We start from the raw sequence: 6,000 nt of genomic DNA on the forward strand, positions 1-6,000 counted from the left end.
TTGACTTTCATAGAGATCTGGATTCCTCAGGATAACATTGCATCCCTGGTTATCTTTTCCAATACTAGTTATGCCTTCTCTCCAACCCCTTGACACACTGGTCCTCAAGAGGGAGTCAAAATATTCTTTGTTTTCCATTGCAACCCACTTCTAAACTCTCCCTCTGCCACCATCACTTGGGAAGCTGTTTTCTACCAGTACCTGATGTTTCTTGGGAATTTCAGTAGTTAACAATCTTCTTCCAGACCCCCTGTCCTTATAAACTCCTGTCCTTATAAAAGAGGACTTCCAATTTGTTCCTTCAAATACCCTTAACTCCCAGTTCATCAATCTATATTAACTTCCTATAATCTACTCTTCATCACATTAGCTATGGAAAAGGATCGCCATACTCTTGATTTCACAATTACTCCCAAGTCTTTCACTTTGATGATCAAGGACTCTGAAATTCCTGATTTAATCATAAGTTCATTTCATATTTCCATGTGCCTTATACCACCCAACTTTGTTCTTTGCACTTTAGGAAGATCATATGATAGCTGAGTGGAAGATGAACTAGAGTGGGGAGAAACTTGAGGATGTGAGACCAGTTAGCAGGCTATTTCAATAGACTGGGCATAAGATGGTGAGGGCTTAGAGCAGGGTGGTAGCAGCATTTGAGGAGAGAAAGGGGAACATACAGGAGATGCTGCCATGTTAGATGCAATAGGTCATGGCAATTGATTGGATGTGGGAGTAAGAGAATGAAAAGTTGAGGATAACACTTTTGGTTGTGAGCCTGGGTAACTGGGAGGAAGGTGGTAAAGTGAGGAAGAGGAGAGGATTTTAGGAGGAAAATAAGTTCAGTTTGGAACTTGTTGAGTTTGAAGTATCTATGAAATCTCCATTTTGAGATGTACAGTAAAGCACTTAGAGATGTGAGACTGGAAAGGTCTCTGGACAAACCTCAGAATATCTGCACCAACATATTAGTTGAATACATGGAAACTAATGAGGTCACCAAGTGAAATATTTTAGAGGGAGAAGAGAAAGGACCTAGGACAGAGCCCTGGGGGATAAGCACAGTTAATGCGTGTGACCTGGTTGAAAATCCAGCAGAGGAGATTAAGAAGCAACAGTCAGACAGGATAAGAAGAGAACCAGGACATCTAGGTCATGAAAATTTGAGAGAAGAGATTATCAAGAAGAAGGTGATTGACAGTGTGGAATCATTTTTTAGACTTTTTCTTCTCTTCTAAATCTCCCATGAGAGAAGCCTCTCATGACTTTTGTAACTGTCTGCTTTACTGAGAACCTTATGGCCATTCACTAACCAAGAACTTCTCTTTTCCCCTTGTCTTCATCACATACGACCATTGTCTTCTTTACCCTAGTGTTTGATGCTGTGCTGGACACATGTAAAGTGATCCTTTCCTTTCTCCTCTTCAAAACACTCAACAATCTGGCTTCTGACCCCATCATGAAACTGAAACTGCCCATTCCAAAGCTGTTATAATGGTCTCTTCATTGCCGGATCTAAAGCTTTTTCTCAACTCTCATCTTTTTTTGTTTAAAAAAAAAAACCTCTTGGCAGCATTCGACATTTTTGTTCACATTTTCATATTCTCTTTCCTCTGAGTTCTCCTTCTAACAATCTGACTCTTCCCTTTAAGTCTCTTTTGCTCACTACTCATTCACAATATACCCTCCAAATTGTGTGTGAATCCCAAGACCCTCAATGCCCTGGACCCTTTTCCTTCTCACCCTCTAATGTTTCTCAGTGATCTCAACAATTCACTTGGGTTTAATTATCATCTCTATGAACATGACTCTCAGATGGATCTTTCCATTTCTAGTTCCTTCCCTGAGCTCTGCTACCACATCAACTTACACTAGTAGATGTTTCCAAGTGGGTGTCATAAACGCTGCAAATTTCATCATGTACAAAACTAAGTTTCCTATCTCCCCTCACCTCTTCCTTTGCACTATTCTTCTGACTTTGCTTTTTTTTTCTTTTGAGGGCATGACTATTTTTCTAGTCACTCAGCTTCATAACCTTTGGGTTATTCTCAACTCCTTGCTTGCATATATACCACAAGTCAGTTATTGTTTCTACCTCCAAAGCCTCTCCATCATCCACCATTCATCACTCCCTTTTCCCAATCACACAGCTACTCTGATAGTTCAAGTTCTTATATCATGTCTCTCTTGAATCACACCAATAGGCTCCTAATTGACCTACCCCTCAAATGGTTGCCAAGTTTATTTCCCTGTAAAGCAAACTTAACCATGTCACTCCCCTAATCAATAAACTAAAGTGGATCCCTATTACCTCCAGGATCAAATATAAATTCTTCAGTTTGACATTTTAAGTTCTTTACAACCAAGTCTCAACCAATATTCCCACACCTAAATGTACATTATTCTTCTCTGTTAACCCTGTATTCCATCCAAACCAGTCTTCTTGTTGTTCCTTATACACAACACCCCATCATTCACCTTCTGGTCTCTGTCCTAGCCATGCTCCATGCCTGGAATGCCCTCACCTCCATTTTATAAGCTCTGGTTTCCTTCAAAGCACAATTCAAAAGCCACCTTTCTTGGCCTAGCTGTGCCAGATGTCAAATTGTATTCTAAAGCAGTAATTATCACAATTATCTAGTACTGGCTAAGAAATAGAACTGTGGATCGGTGGAATAGATTAGGTACACAAAACAAAGCAATAAATGACCGTAGTAATCTAGTATTTGATAAATCCAAAGACCCAAGCTTTTCAGACAAGAGCTCACTATTTGACAAAAGCTTCTGGGAAAACTAGAAAGCAGAATGGCAGAAACTGGGTATAGACCAACATTTTACACCATATACCAAGATAAAGTCAAATTGGGTACATGATTTAGACATAATGGATGATACCATAAGCAAATTAGGAGAGCAAGGAATAGTTTACCTGTCAGGTCTATGGAGAAGGGAAGAATGTATGCCCAAACAAGAGACAGAAAGCATAACTAAATGCAAAATAGATCATTTTGGTTATATTAAATTTAAAAATTTTTGCAAAAACAAAACCAATGTGACTGAGATTACATTTGGGGAGCTTCTGTTCTGTTGGGGGGAGATGACCTGTACACATACATATAAATTTCCATACACAGTAATTGGATGGTGGGAAGGTAGTTGAGACTGGGAGAATGAATCAGGAAAGGTCTAATGGTGGAAATAGTGTTTGAGCTGAGTTTCTAACTCTGATTCATTTCTTGAGTTATTCCTCCTACTTACTATGACTTTGAGAAACATTCAAAAAGATATTTTTAAATAATTGAAAAATGTTTATATATAGAATTTAATTAAGCAAGTCATTCAATATTCATATATTCAATAACATATAGTGAGGTCTTCTGGGTATTCATACATTTATTCAGCAGGCATACATTGAGGTCTACAATGTGCAAAGTCTGGGCTGAGTGGGATGCAAAGATGAATGAAGGCATTTTTGCTCTCACTTATAATATAGTACGGAAATAAAATATAGGTGCAAATAAACTATAACCTTAAAAAAGAATGTGATATGCATACAAAAACACAATGTACCAAAATTCATATGAAAACTGAACAAATGAATGAATAAAAAGCATATATAAAGCTCTTACTATGTGCCAAATACTATGCAAATGTAAAAGCAAGGCAGTCCCTGCCCTTAAGAAGCTTACATACTTTGCAAGGGGAGACAGGACAGGGCAGATAGTGGTGGTTAGGAGAGGATGTTTTGTTCTGAGATGTCACAGGGATGGTGAGTAGGTGATGGGAGAGTCCATTGACATGCTCTATTCAGAACCAAGAGGTAGCTATTGTGTCACAGTGTTGTAGACTTGGAGGTAGGAAAACCTGAGTTCAAATCCTGTACTAGCAGTGTGACTTTGGCCAAGTCATTTACCTGTGTCAGCCTCACTTTCCTCATAAAATAATAGCACTTACTTCACAGAGTTGTGAGGATCAAATGAAATAATATATGCAAAATGCTTTGCAAACTTTAAAGTGCAATACTAGCTATTATTTATTAACATAGATTTAATTCATTACTATTATTAACATCAATTTAATTAATTGTCCCAGAACAAGCAGTAAAAAGTTGGAAAGGAAAGGTCAGTGCATTCGCAGAGCAGATGGCAAGGACAAGATGGATAATCAGACAGTTGAGATGCAAAGAATGCTAGGGGGTTAACTAGATATAGTAATCATATGTATCAGTGCTGGCAAACTCCCAATTCCCCCCCCAAAAAAACAAAAAAAACCAAAACATAGTTCCAGAGCAGTGATTCTAAAACTGAGATTGTTACCCAGAGCATGACTTCAGAAGGTCCAATGGGCTACAGGGAGCCAAAGAATGGTGGATAAGAACTTGAGAGGCTGGTCCAATAGAACATGAGTAAGAGATCATTCCCAGCTGGATGGGTCACATAACATTTCAGAGAACTGGTGGGATCTCAGCTGGGCCTTGAAGGAAGGAGAGGAGACTGGCACTGGGATACTCTAGGATTACAGACTGACCTGAACATAGATCAAGAGGTAGAAAAGGCCACGTTTAGGAAACAATGAATAGTCTTTGACTAGTTTAACTAGTGGATAGGTTATGTAAAGAATAGTTATGAAAAATAAGATGGAAGAAATTGGTTAGAGTCCATTTGTAGAGGTTTCAGATGCTAAGCTAGGTGGCATAGACTTTATTCTGTAGGCAATAGGTTGCTGGTGTTTGTTCTTGGTCCTCGAAGAGGACCATGACATCAGGAAGGTGATGCCAGGACTTGCAACTGAATTGGATTTAAGTGAGGGAGTGGTGTATGGTCACCAGCCTCACTCTCTCCTCCAGAGCCAGCTGAATCCAGTGGCAAGAAATAGACTAAGATGACAAGAGATGGCTCCCAGGCAGTAGGTAGTCACTGAAGGGAAAGACATGATCAAAGCTGTGATATGGGAAGGTTAATCTAGTCGTGACTGCAGGATATTGGAAATTAAAGAGATACTCTAGGCAGGGAGACTAGTTAATCAGCTGTCAACAATAATTCAAGAGAAAGGTAACAATGGTCTGAACTAAGATGGTAACAGCAGAAATGGAAAGGAAGCAGTGTGTTTGGGAAATGTTTGAAAAGTGTAGAATGAGACACGACTGAATAAGGATGAGGTGAGGGGAGGTGTGTAGATTGAGATGGATCTCGGAATACTGATTAATTTTGGGTAAGCAGAGAAAGAAAGTAATTCTAGACAGGAGCAACAGCATTTTGGAACTGTGCAGTAGTTTCCCTGTGAAGTATGAGGTAGTTACATACTATATATAAAAACACTGATTGTCCTATTGATATACAAGGCAATGTGAAATCCGAGCTTAGTGGTGAAAATTTAAACATATTATTATTCAGTGACTTTAAGGCAGGTACATTATTTTCTATTTCTGTCAAAGTTTCCATTGTCAGAAGGATAAGTGGTTGGATTTGTTCATTTGGTCTTCTCCATTAGCCAGATTACTCACAAATCTCAAAGTTATACTGAATCTTTAATGGAATAAACTGGGGTCCAATTTGGGGGGAAGTTTCCTTATAAGCAATATTGTTGTTCAGTCATTTCAGTCATGTCTGACTCTTCATGACCCCATTTGGGATTTTCTTGGCAAAGATACTAGAATGGTTTGCCATTTCCTTCTCCAGCTCATTTTACAGAGGAGGAAACTGAGGCAAACAAGGCTAAGTGACTTGCTGGGGTCACACAGCTAGGAAGTGTCCGAGGTTAGATTTGAACTCAGATCTTCCTGAATCCAGTACTCTATCTACTATGGCCCCATCTAGCTGTCTCTATTGTCAATATACATACTGAAAAGGAGGGAATTTGGAATGGTCAAATTTTAGAACAGAATATAGTGGAAAGAACCCTGGGAGTCAAGAGACTTAAATTTTAGTCCTATCTCTGCAACTAACTTATTGTGGGACTTTAGGTAAATAATAACAGTTACAGGCATTGGGCTTTAGGACC

Source organism: Notamacropus eugenii, chromosome 6 (assembly GCF_028372415.1).
Source record: "Notamacropus eugenii isolate mMacEug1 chromosome 6, mMacEug1.pri_v2, whole genome shotgun sequence".
NCBI lineage: Eukaryota > Metazoa > Chordata > Mammalia > Diprotodontia > Macropodidae > Notamacropus > Notamacropus eugenii.